This window comes from Oryctolagus cuniculus, chromosome 2 (assembly GCF_051225735.1).
Source record: "Oryctolagus cuniculus isolate XC-2025 breed Fujian yellow rabbit chromosome 2, ASM5122573v1, whole genome shotgun sequence".
In the NCBI taxonomy this organism is placed as follows: domain Eukaryota; kingdom Metazoa; phylum Chordata; class Mammalia; order Lagomorpha; family Leporidae; genus Oryctolagus; species Oryctolagus cuniculus.
In genome coordinates this window covers 9984042-9996529 of record NC_142868.1, presented here as the reverse complement: position 1 = coordinate 9996529, position 12488 = coordinate 9984042, and the positions used below count along the sequence as shown (strand labels likewise).

The 12488-nt window shown below is 47.6% G+C and overlaps 1 long non-coding RNA gene across 1 annotated transcript in view; it reads left to right on the top strand.

The window, feature by feature from the left end:
• LOC103352270 (uncharacterized) overlaps positions 1-4924 on the top strand; it is a 142758-nt gene extending 137834 nt beyond the window's left edge. The window contains exon 5 of the long non-coding RNA XR_011386189.2: positions 685-4924. This is a non-coding gene — a long non-coding RNA (uncharacterized LOC103352270). The remainder of the gene's footprint in view (positions 1-684) is intronic.
• Positions 4925-12488: the final 7564 nt, after the last annotated feature.

Here is a 12488-nt window from a genome sequence, read left to right as displayed (position 1 = left end):
GAAAATAAAAATGATCCATATTTTACCAACCAGAGACAAATAGAATTAACATTTTATTTCATAAAATTTGTTCTATTTATTTTAACAATGGTATTTTTGTTCTTTGAATAATTTGTATAACAAGGAAATATCCAAAGAATAAAACAAAAACTGTTTCAGCTTACCACTCAGATGACCTACAGTTAATGTGTGTGTGTGTGTGTTTCCTTCTAGCCTTTTTCTGTATTAATTGAAATCTTAGCTCTCATATAGTGACTGCTCCCTCTGAGCCAGGCCATGTGTTATGTGGCTGCCAGAAATTATCTCGTTTAACTCCCACATAAGCCTGTGAGTAGGAATTTCTCAGTCTCATCTCAGAGAAGGCAAAGAGCAAAGGTCAAGAAACTTGGATGAGCTGCCTTTTGAACCTCATGTTGCCTGACTCCAAAGCTAACACTGGTAATGGTTACACGACATTCCCTTAAATCCCAGGTGTGTGGTTATTGGCGTGGACACACACATTTGCTACACACAGACACACACACACACACACACACACAAGCTGTGATTATGCTGTGCCTTTCATGCTGTCATCTGTTTTATTTTTTACTTAATATTTGATGATGTGCCTTTCACTAGGCCATGTGAAAACACTTTTAGAAAGAAGCTTAGGAAACCTGCTGTTTCTTTTTTTTTTTTTTTTAGTAAAGTTTTAAGTAAATCATTCTGGAAGCTCCGTTCTCCATGGACCACCAACCTTTGCCATCAGGCTTCCGGATCTACGGCTGGTACACACCCAGTTCTCAGGAGCCCACCTCCTGGGAGCCTCTGCCTGGCTTCTGTCTCATCCACTTCTGTTTCTTCCTCACGCTGGGAGTAGGAGAAGCAGAAGAAGCTGCACTCACTCATCTTTACCCAGAGGCTGTCAGAAGAAACTAACTGCCCAAAGGCCTGCATGTTGTGACAGCACCTCCCGTGGGCATTGCCGCACTGTCTCAGAGGCTTTCTTCCACATGCATGTGTGAAATGTAAGTGTGTGTGTGTGTGTGTGTGCGTGTGCGTGTGTGTGTGTGCCATGTGAATACCCCAAGCGGCTGAGAAGGCATTTTCCAATCCAGAAATTAATGGGCAAGTTAAGCAATCAGGACAGTATAAAGTCTTCAGCAAGAGTTGCAACAAAAATTTAGGGCACAGAGCACCAAGTGTTTAATAGAATGCAGACTGATGGCATCTAAAGTGGAACAATCACTGCAGGCCCTCTCGGCTCCAGGACGCGAACGGTGCGCTCTGTGGATTCGCAGTGGGACCCCCACATGCCTGCCTCCCAAACGTACTCGACAAAGAATCCAGTGGGGCAGTGGCAGCTTTCTTGGAGGCCAGTGTCCTGCAGTACGTAGTTTGAGAAATACTGATGTATGTTCTGTTGATTCAGTAATTTAATTCCATTCGATAACTGACTAATTCCTGGGGACTCAAAACATGGTCCATGACGCAGTGGCACCAGCCTCCTCCAGGAAATACAGCATCCACCTTCTACCTCCCTTGCCCCCACTTCTTTGACAGATTTGGAATGGGCAATTTAATAGGATTTTCAGGTCATACACAGGGACTTAGACTTCAAGACAGATGCACTGCTGTTAAGGACTTGAACGCTCTTGATAAAAATGGGATTCACCATCTAGAGTTTAATTTCACAGGGTGTGCGTCACACATTTTTTAAAATAATGTACGAAAAGCACAGGCAACAGAAAACGTATCTGAATCCTGTGCTTTCTCGGACTGCCAGCCCATGGAGCACTTTTCTCTGCAGGCACATTCTGCAGCTGCCTCACTCGGACCCGAAACCCCTGGGAGCCCCCAGGTGTCTCCTGAGTCCTCCTCCTTTCCCTTTTCAGTAGAGAGTGCAGTCCCATAGCCTGGCCGCATTTGGAACAGAGAGACAGGCAGCCACATCGCATTAGCTGATGGCAGTGGGTGGCGAGGGGTTCCAGCTGGGAGCACACAGCCAAAGCCCCCCGTAATGGCCCCGTCAGCTGTCAGGCTGTAAACACATTTCTTCCCATTCAGTGCCTCATTTGCGCCTCTCTGACCTCTGTGGTTCTCGGATCCAGGCCACGTGGCCCAGATGGCATAATCTGTGAGGCCAAAGCAGGTGACAGTAGGGCTGCTGTTAGGTAATCAGTGACTATAATTAGCTGGGCTGGAAACGATAATGGGACCAACTGCAGGGCCAGGGGGAGGGCTGCTGGGGTTAGGGGAAAGCCCTGGATGGGTGGAGAACCAGCAGGGGAGAAAGGCTTGCTTCCTCCCTCCCTCCCTTCCCTCCTCTCCTAACATTGTGTTTTCTGTGTGTGTCCCGAGGCTTCATTCACAAAGAGGTCAGAGCCGGGCACTGGCAATTCAGTGAGTGAGTTGTTAGGCAGCTGATCAGTTTTGTTTCACAGAAGCGTTTCCAGAAATCTATGGTTCAGTTTGGCTAAGCAGTCGGCTCTAAAGGTTTTGTGGGAGCAAGTGTGGAGGAGGGCTATGAGAGGGTTAGAAGTTGACTGTTAGGAGTCAGACACACTGACATCCCATGTCAGCAGCTCAGGCTGGCTCACCAGCCTCTGTGTCTCCCACACTGGATCCCAACACTCACCCTGAGGCTGTTGGGGTCATGTATCTCCAGCAATATTGCCAGAAACATACATGACGTGCAGTAGGTCCTCTGGAAATATCCCTTTCCTTCTTGATGGCTATGACTTTGTACGTGATGCGCATACAACGGAACCAATTAATGACAATAGCAAGGACAAGGAGAAATCTCCCAGTACAAATGTAAGAAGGACTCTGTGAATAGGGGAAACTCGGTTATGTTTGTCAAAAAAGAGGTTGATAAATGAAGCTGGAAGTGTTTGTAACTTATACCAGGAGGAGAACAGTTCTGTATTTTCTGAATCAAAGTGAGAGAGATGGGGCAGGGCAGTCAAGGTGAAGAAGATGTGTCTGTGACGTCGCCCGCCGTCCATGGCTGGCTGTCGAGGAACGCAGCACAGTGTTGTGGCGCTCACTGGAAGCATTGTTGAAGCAGGGTCACTTTGCCTTAGCTGAAGGTCTATAGTGAAACTCTGCTGTCCATCGTATGTCCTCTCCTCACCTGCAACCATTTTTTCCTTTCTTTTCTTACTTAATTAATAAATATGTGTGTACCCATAAGCACACACACACACGCGTGCGCACACACACACACACAGGAGGAAAATTCAAGATTCATAGAAAATAGAACTAAAATATAGGTATATTTTGCTGTTAAAGTTTCAAAATCTATGCATAGTTTTTTTTTACAATACACATTTTCCATGAAGTTCCTTTAATTGTCCCCTAGAGATACAAAAGCAAAAACCAACTAACTATGATCCAGAAAAACTAGCCAGTTAATTTGGAGTAGATCCATTTAGACACAGATATTTCTTCATCAATATGAGTCATATTGACTTCTTGGAGAATAATTTCTCCCTCCATTTAATATGCAGTTTTGTATTTTCTACCTTCTTTACTAACTGTTAAGGCATGAAGAGTTCTACCAATCTTTTTGTACTATTATCTTTTTAATTTAAATAATTAGCATGCCCTAAAATTCACATTGTAAAATGTATGCTCAGTGGTTTTTAGCATCTTCTTGATGTTGGACTACCCTGACCAGTACTGAATTCTGGACATTTCTCCCAAAAGCAATCTCATTGCCATTTGAAGTCACTCTCTATTTCTGTCTCCCTTCAGCCCCAAGCTAATAATAATTAGAGTACTATGAGATGTCATTAATTATCAGCCCATCTCCTCACAGCTGGATAGGAAGTTGCTTACAACCCCTGGTTAATAGTAACTAGAGTACCTTGAGATGCACTGGGTTATTGATTCAACTCCTCCCAGGTGGATAGGTAACTTGCTTGCATCCCATAGTTAATAGTAACAGGGTTACTGTGAGATACCATGAGTTACTGATTCAGCTCCTCACAGTTGGATGGAAAAGTTGCCTACAACCCCTAACTGATAGTACCTGAACTGTGAAGTGCCCCAAGTTATTTGTCCAGCTCCTCATAGGTGGATCGGTAACTTGCTTAGAACCCATAGTTGAAAGTAACCTTGGCTCACTGGGTTAATCCTCTGCCTGCGGCACCAGAATCCCATATGGGCACCAGGTTCTAGTCCCTGGTTGCTCCTCTTCCAGTCCAGCTTTTTGCTGTGGCCTGGGAGGGCAGTGGAGGATGGCCCAGGTGCTTGGGCCCCTGCACCCATGTGGGAGACTGGGAAGAAGCACCTGGCTCCTGGCTTCAGATGGGCATAGCGCCAGCCGTAGTGGCCATTTGGGGAGTGAACAAAAAAACGGAAGGAAGACCTTTCTCTCTGTCTCTCTTTCTCTCACTGTCTAGCTCTATCTGTCAAATAGGAAGGAAGGGAGGAAGGAAGGAAGGTAGGAAGGCAGGAAGGCAGGCAGGCAGGAAGGCAGGAAGGAAGGAACCAGAGTACTCTGAGATGCCCTGGGTTATTGATCCAGCTTCTCACAGTTAGATGGGAAAGTTGCTTACAACCATGTGTCATCTATGATGACAAACAATGTGTAGGGGCTGGCACTGTGGCGCAGCAGGTTAACGCCCTGGCCTGGAGCGCTGGCATCCCATCTAGGTGCTGGTTTGAGACCTGGCTGGTCCATTTCTGATCCAGCTCTCTGCTGTGGCCTGGGAAAGCAGTGGAAGATGGCCCAAGTCCTTGGGCCCCTGCACCCACGTGGGAGACCCGGAAGAAGCTGCTGGCTCCTGGCTTCGGATCAGCGCAGCTCCAGCCATTGCAGCCAGGGAGTGAACCATCGGATGGACAAGCTCTCTCTCTCTCTGACTCCCCTCTCTCTGTGTAACTGACTTTCAAATAAATAAATAAATCTTTAAAAAACAAAACAAAACAAAAAAAACAATGCTGTAGTGATCAGTCTGTGAAATTTTGATCCAATTAGATCATACTTTTGAGTTGTATCAGCATTAACATGCACACACACACACTACCTTAAGTTGATAAGTTTTACAGTTTTAGATGATGTGGTTATGGGAAAATTCAGAATTAAAACAAATCTTTAAATCTGCTGAATTACATTCTTTGGGGGCATTTTCTGAGGAAAGGACTCAAAAAGATTTAACTGATAATGAATGTGGTCATTGCAAAACTGCTTTTGCAAATACTGCCTTGAGGAGTTTGCCAGACATTGGAAATTATGAAATCATATTACTCTGTGGTTTCATAGTAGAGGTTAATTCCTGAGTCCACTCTTTGCACTTTGGGTTCTTCTGCACAGCCCAAGGACCTTGCAGGAAGAGAGGCCAACAGAGGGGTATGGAGTGGAATCAATTCTCTTCATAGTTTCCAGGATTGATTTTGAAAGTTTAATTTCAAAAAACAATAATCTTAATATTATACAAAAGGAATCTGGGAACTGTATTAAAAATCCTTTATATCTTTATACACATAGACTGTATTAAACATCCATTCCAATGACAATGGTTATTATTACCAGGCTTCACATGAAATGGAGGTTATGAGACTCTGAGGCCCAGGGGCTATGCTAAGTGTTTCATATGCATTATTTCATTCAACAGCCTCTCACAATCATCTGCTGAATTGTTTAAGAAAAGGAGGTCAGAATATTGCACAATGCAAATGGTGGGCAAGCAGAGTGCTGCTCTGGGTGTCCGTTGGCACGTCCGTTCTTCCTTAGCAATTGACCCCTCTTCTCAGTGCTTGATTTGCCTCCTGCGGTCTCGCCTGGCCCATCTCAGTCTTCAGCTGAGCTCCTGAACCCAGACATCTCTGGGGAGGCCTGTGCCTTATGGAGAGAGCTTGCTTTGAGTCTTTGTTCTGCCCTTGGGCAAGTGACTTGACCACTCTGTGGTTCAGTTTCCCAGTCTTTACAGTGGGGATAAAAGTATCGACTTTGGGAGCCAGCATTGTGGCACAAAAGGATAAGCCACTGCCTCTGATGCCACGATCCCATGTGCGTGTTGCTTCTAGCCCTGGCTGTTCTGCTTCTGCTCTAGCTCCCTGCTAAGGCATCTGGGAAAGCCATGGAAGATGGCCCAAGTGCTTGGGCCCCTGCCACCAACATGAGAGACACAGAAAGTGTCCAGGTTCTTGGCTGTTGTGGCCATTTAGGGGAGAGAACCAGCGAATAGGTGATCTCTCTGCCTTTCCCTCTTTCTCTGCAATTTTGTCCTTAAAATAAATTAATAAATAAATAAATAAATATTTTTTAAAAAGAGTTACTATGCATTTTTGCAAAATGAAGCTAAGGACTTAACAGTTACTGATTGCCATGGCAGAGGGAGTCCAGCTTTGAAGAGATGGCTCCACGCCTGTGCCCTGAGGTAGCTGCAGAAGAGGACTCTGGGCAGCTAGTTCCACCTTGTGATTGTTGCACCCAGGAGGACACAGGGCTGGAGAGCAGCCGTGACTTGTCCCGAGTCACACTGCTTGTCAGCAACACACACTTCACAGTGATTATCTGGAATGCTCTGCGTGGCTTCCTTCTGTCTCAGGCCAAAGCAAAGCCTAACGTGTCTTAGTTAGCATCAGCACACAGGGTTCTATGTCTGCACTCCGTGCTACCAGCGTTTCCTTATTGAGTCTTTGGTCTAATCCACAGCAGTCACTGGACGCCCCTGTGTTGTCCCAGCACTGAGGACAACCATGGATATAACCCAGACTGCAAACCAGGCACTGTGCCCTCAGTACATTTTACGTGATGCCCTGGGAAGGAATCCAACTCTTCAGTCATTTTGTAGGTGTGGCAACAGAAGATGAAAAAATAAGGCGTGTCCCAGGTTACAAAGATACGAAATGGGAGAATTTAGGAAAACCTTATCACCATCAAGACCTCTGCTGCAGCTCTGTGTGGCCTTGGGCAAGTTACTTAAACCCCCCTTTGTCCACACTTCCTTCTGTGAAATGGAATAACAGTAGTAGCTGCCTTAACAGATGTGGTGAGGATTATTAATGCTTGTAAAGTGCTTGGAAGAATGCCTGGCACATAGTATGAGCTCAATAATGCCAGCTTTAAACAGAACAAACAAAACAAAACATGGTACAGTTTTGTCTGCTTCCAAAGCTTGCACTCTGCTACTCCCTGCTGCCTCTCAAGGAATCAGGGAATTGAATTCATACATAGAAACCCAGAACGAGACTGAAGATCACAAAGCATCGGAAAGCGTGGCCTCCTTAGAAAAAGCACTCACTCACAGATACACACACACACACACACAGAGCTACTTTTAATAGCTGGTAAGAGCCAGAGGAAATCCAATTACAGATGAATCAATCGATTAAAAAGAAAGGGGGAAGAATAAAGGAAAGAATGTTGGAGAGACACAGAGTCAAATTACAGCCAGATAATGGAATTATGGGGTCTACAGAACAAATTGGGAGAAACAGCAAAGGGATTCGGGCCGGGAGCTTGTTCACAGCTCTGTAAGGAGCTGATTCTTTCTCAGCCCCTAAAATGCAAAAGATCAGATTCGGGCCAATGCTGGAAGCCAGGGAGCTGCCTGGACTGCACAGAACCCGGGTTGTCTGTGTGCAAATCATATTTTACAGAGAGAAGATCCGCGGCAAGCAGCTTCTGGAGCAAGGGGGTCGTGTTTGGCTCCTGCACATGCTCACAAAGGGCCCAGATGCAGGCAGTCCTCAGTCCTCGGTCTGCAAAAGTAGAGCCAGGCTTCCTAATTTTGTTTCCTGAGAAATTCTGCCTTTGCTGTCAATGAAACATCTCATAGTTAAGTACAGTTTCTTAAAGAAACATCGCACAGTTAAGTACTATTTATTTCTTGCATACAAACACTTGGGAAAAAAAAAAAAAAAACACGTGCACTTTTAATTTTATTTTCTATTTCTGGGCAAGGGGGTGATGAGAAGGTGGGGCTGTTAATCCAGCGACAACCAGTACAGCTGTGTCTATTATTGGTGGGTTCTGGAGTAACATCCGTTTCCAAGTATTTATGGAAAGGCGTCCTTAACTAGGCCACATAAAGAGCCAGCGCATCTATAAATAAATTAGGGAGGCTGCGTGGCGCAGGCTCCCGAGCCCCGCCGGCCCTGCAGCGCAGCTGTCCCTTTGTGCCCGGCTTCCTCGGCTCCATTGTCGGCGAAATCGCACCGGAGCTGGGCGGCGCGTGCGGGGGCGGGGATTGGCTCTGCCGCGAAGGTGGGCTTCTCCGCGGGCTGTGGCCCCAGCAGCGCAGGTGACCTGGAGGCGGTCAGCTCCTAGGAGCAGCTGCACCCAGCCCAGGCTGTAACAGATGGTGGTGGAGGACAGCACAAGACGACAAGAATGACAAAAGAACCCTGACCCAAGGGGAGCAGGGCAAGAATGAGGGACAGTCTTCCAGAGCGTGGGAGCCCGGTCCTTCGTGTCCACCTGCGAATGGACGCGGCTGCTACCCGGCTGCTCGCTCTGGGGCAGGCGTGAAAGACTGGAGCCCTACCGGCGGGTTCTTTCCCGTATGCTCAGTAAGGAGGTCTGAAAATCTTCACAATAAAATACAACAAGCAGTGCTTCCCGCTGGAGACGGGGAGCAAAGGGCTACTTGTGCTTGGCCCTCATTTCTGGATCTTGCAGGAATCGTTCCTTGGGAGGCATCTCGTCCTCGAATGCTGGCACATGAATGGGCAGCACTGGTATATCCCAGGGAATAAGCGGATGCTCAGGACCCCAGGCCCACTGGATCAGAACCCGCAGCTTTGCAGGATCCCCTGGGGTTCCTCCTCACATCTCATCTGAGAAGTGCTCATTCATAGAAATTGGTATTACTTTTATCTGCACCTTAGGATCACCTGGAGTTAACGGGGTGACTTGTGTAGGGCAGAATGTGCGTAAAGTCCCCACCCCCGGTGCCTGTGAATGGGTCCTTACTTGGGAACCGGGTCTTTTTAGATAATCAAGTTAAGACGAAGTCATTAGAACAGACTCTAATCCCGTAAGACTGCAGCCTTGTGAAAAGGGGAAATCCGGACACCCAGACAGACACACGCACATAGAGCATGTCCCAGGAACACGAAGGCACAGAGGGCGGTGATCTATCCACAAGGGAAGGAGTGCTGAGGATGGCTGACACCCACTGGGTGCTCGGAGGGAGAACAGGAGGGAGCAGGTTTTCCCTCGTGGCCTTCGGGGACAACCCACCCTGCCAACACTGATCTCTGGCTTCTGGCCTCCAGAACTGTGATGGATTTCTACTGTTTCAGCCACCAATTTTGTTATCCTGTTGTGGCAGCCTTAGCAGACTGATACGCCTGACTACTTCTAAGGACAACCCTGGTCTCTGAGCTTCGTCTGAAACATTTGCCGTCAAAACACCTAGTGGTGGGGTCACAGGCCTGCGTTTCCTGAACATTCACTGTGAGATTCTAATGCAGTGCAGTGTTTGGAAACTAAGGACTCCTGTCCGTCCATCACCCAGTTCTTGCTTCTGCTTTCCGGGTCCTACCTAAACATGGAAGCGTGTAAGGACCAATCTGTTTGGAAACTGCCTACGGTGGACACACATTAATGGAGCAATGCATGCCATCTACCATAGAAATGTCCAATTGTGTAGAGCAATTTTTGAATGAAGTCAAAACTGCCTATGACCGGCGCCGTGGCTCAATAGGCTAATCCTCCACCTTGCGGCGCCGGCACACCGGGTTCTAGTCCCGGTTGGGGCGCCGGATTCTGTCCCGGTTGCCCCTCTTCCAGGCCAGCTCTCTGCTATGGCCAGGGAGTGCAGTGGAGGATGGCCCAGGTGCTTGGGCCCTGCACCCCATGGGAGACCAGGAAAAGCACCTGGATCCTGGTTCCTGCCATCGGATCAGCGCGGTGCGCCGGCTGCAGCGGCGGCCATTGGAGGGTGATCCAACGGCAAAGGAAGACCTTTCTCTCTCTGTCTCTCTCTCTCACTGTCCACTCTGCCTGTCAAAAAATAAAAAACAAACAAACAAACAAACAAAAAACTGCCTATGATTTTTTTTCCATTACAAAGATAAGAAACTGATACTCTGAGGGGTTGCGTGACTTGCCCAAGGCCGTCCAGTCCATCTGGATTTGAATCCAGGCAGTTGAGAGTCCATTCTCCTCACCCTCTTCTAATACAGGTTAGAACTTTTGAACCCTGTTTGCCCAGTGCACAAGGGGCCAACAGTTGTCCAAACAAGACTCCCTCCAGCCCCTGAGAGATGGAGATGCTTGGTCCGTCCCTGATCTGCATCCTTGGGTGGTGGTGATGGGGGAGGGGTACAGTTTGGTGTTGGGGAAGGAATCCTGTGGGCCCAGTAGACACCCATGGCACTGAGATTTGCCCTTGGAGCACCTGGGAAGTGGATGAATTAGATGGAGACTGAGGGGCCTTCTTCTGACCCTGACTCTGGGAAGGGCTCTCTTGCCCTAGGACCCTTGATGTTCACTCCTGAGAAATGGGATAATAGATTCTGCCTTCCCTATCTTGGTAGGTCTTTTTTTTTTTTTTCAAAAAAAAAAGATTTATTTTTATTTATTTGAAAGTCAGAGTTACACAGAGAAGGAGAGGCAGAGAGAGAGAGGTCTTCCATCCGATGGTTCACTCTCCAGTTGGCCCCAACGGCTGGAGCTGCACCGATCTGAAGCCAGGAGCCAGGAGCTTCTTCTGGGTCTCCCACATGGGTGCAGGGGCCCAAGAACTTGGGCCATCTTTACTGCTATCCCAGGCCATAGCAGAGAACTGGATAAGAAGTGGAGCAGCTGGGACCTGAACCTGCGCCCATATGGGATGCCAGAGCTTCAGGCCAGGGCATTAACCCACTGCGCCACAGCGCCAGCCCCCTATCTTGGGCAGTCTTGAGGGGACTCCAGTCAGAAAGCAGATGGGAATATGCTTTGTGAACTACAAATATGATGCCTACGACAAGTTGGCATGGGAAGAGAACAAAGAGAACTCAGGTCTTTCCATGAAAAGATCACTCCTCACTTGCACAGCTGGGGCAGTTGGTCCTCTTGACCATTTGGTTTCTAATCAGTTACCACCAAACCATTTCCAAACTCAAGTGGCAATGGGGTACAAGGAGCAGGAGAGTCAGAGGCGAAGCTTTGCAGGGAGCTTATGCCAGTCGTAACTCCCACCCTCCCAGGACACCGCCATGATGGACCTGATATTCAGTCAAGGACAGTGTGACCCCTACTAATAGATTGTACTGCAGCTGCATTCTTTTAGGTGAGGGCTGTTATTCCTTCTCACCTTTGGAAATCTTGATCCGCTCCCTCCCTGCCCCACCACCTCCACTAGTGGGCAGGACCTGGCTTTCTGAGCAGGGTTCAAAAGTCCTGATGCTGTTAATGATTTCCACCTTCAATTTTCTCATTGATTTCTTTATCCACTCACTCTGCCACTATTCCCTTGGAGTTTACTCTGTCCCAGACACTGTACGCCATGGGGAATATCTCAAGGAATTTGTAAGCAATCCCATCTAAAGCTGCACACAGCTCATGCTGGCTGTGTATGCTGTCTCTGTATAGGCTTCACGGTGACGTGTGGTGGGGCAGAGGGAGTTGGAGCTGAGGCAGAAGATGTAAGCTCTGCTCTTACTCCTTGCTGTGTGACACTGGGCAAGTCACAGCCTCTCTGAGCCTGTATACTCATCTGTGAGGTTATGTGATGAGAGTCTGTATTTACCAAGTGCCAACCACTGCTCTAATGTTTTATCGGTCAACAACTTTTATATGTTAATAACTTCAGGCGATAAGAATTACTAGTATCTCAGATGAAGCCATGGAGGCTGGTACCCTCTAAGTGAAGAGTTTTCTCAGCTCATGGTCTGGTGGCTGGAAGGTACAGCAGAGTGATGCTGGCTGGTAGGGGCCCCTTCACTTTGTCCCAGCATGGCAGATAAGAAAGGGAATTGGTATGTAGATAAGAGACCAAGTATATGGGGTGGCCTCCCTTATAACAACCTGCTGTGGTGAGAACTAACCAGGGTCCTGCAAGAACTACATTAAACTCTTCTGAGGGGGAAGCTCCAGGATCTAATCTTTTACAAGGCCTCACCTCCTAGAGGTCCCATCACGTCAACATCATAACCACACCGGGGACCAAGCTTCCAACATATGCAACTATGGGTGGAGAAACTTACAACCAAGCATAGCAGGTGAGATTGTTGGAGTTAGTGCTATGAGGACACCAAGCCCAATGCCTGGCCCAGCATAATTGTTCAGGCGTGGTGGCTGTGGTTGTTGCTTAAAGTCCATTTCACAGATAAGGAAGCTGAGTCGCAAATACTCAACAGCTTTGCTTATGATTGCACAGCTAAGGAATGGCTGAGCAGGGATCCCAAACAGCTCTGCCTTGGCTCCAAAGATCACTTGTCTTCTTCCTGCAGTAACATAGTGCTGCTAAGTTGCATTCATTGAAGGAAAGAAAAAAAAAACATACTTTTGATTTATTCATTTTTCTAAAATGGCCTGGAATTCTGGCTCCCAAGGGCAAGCT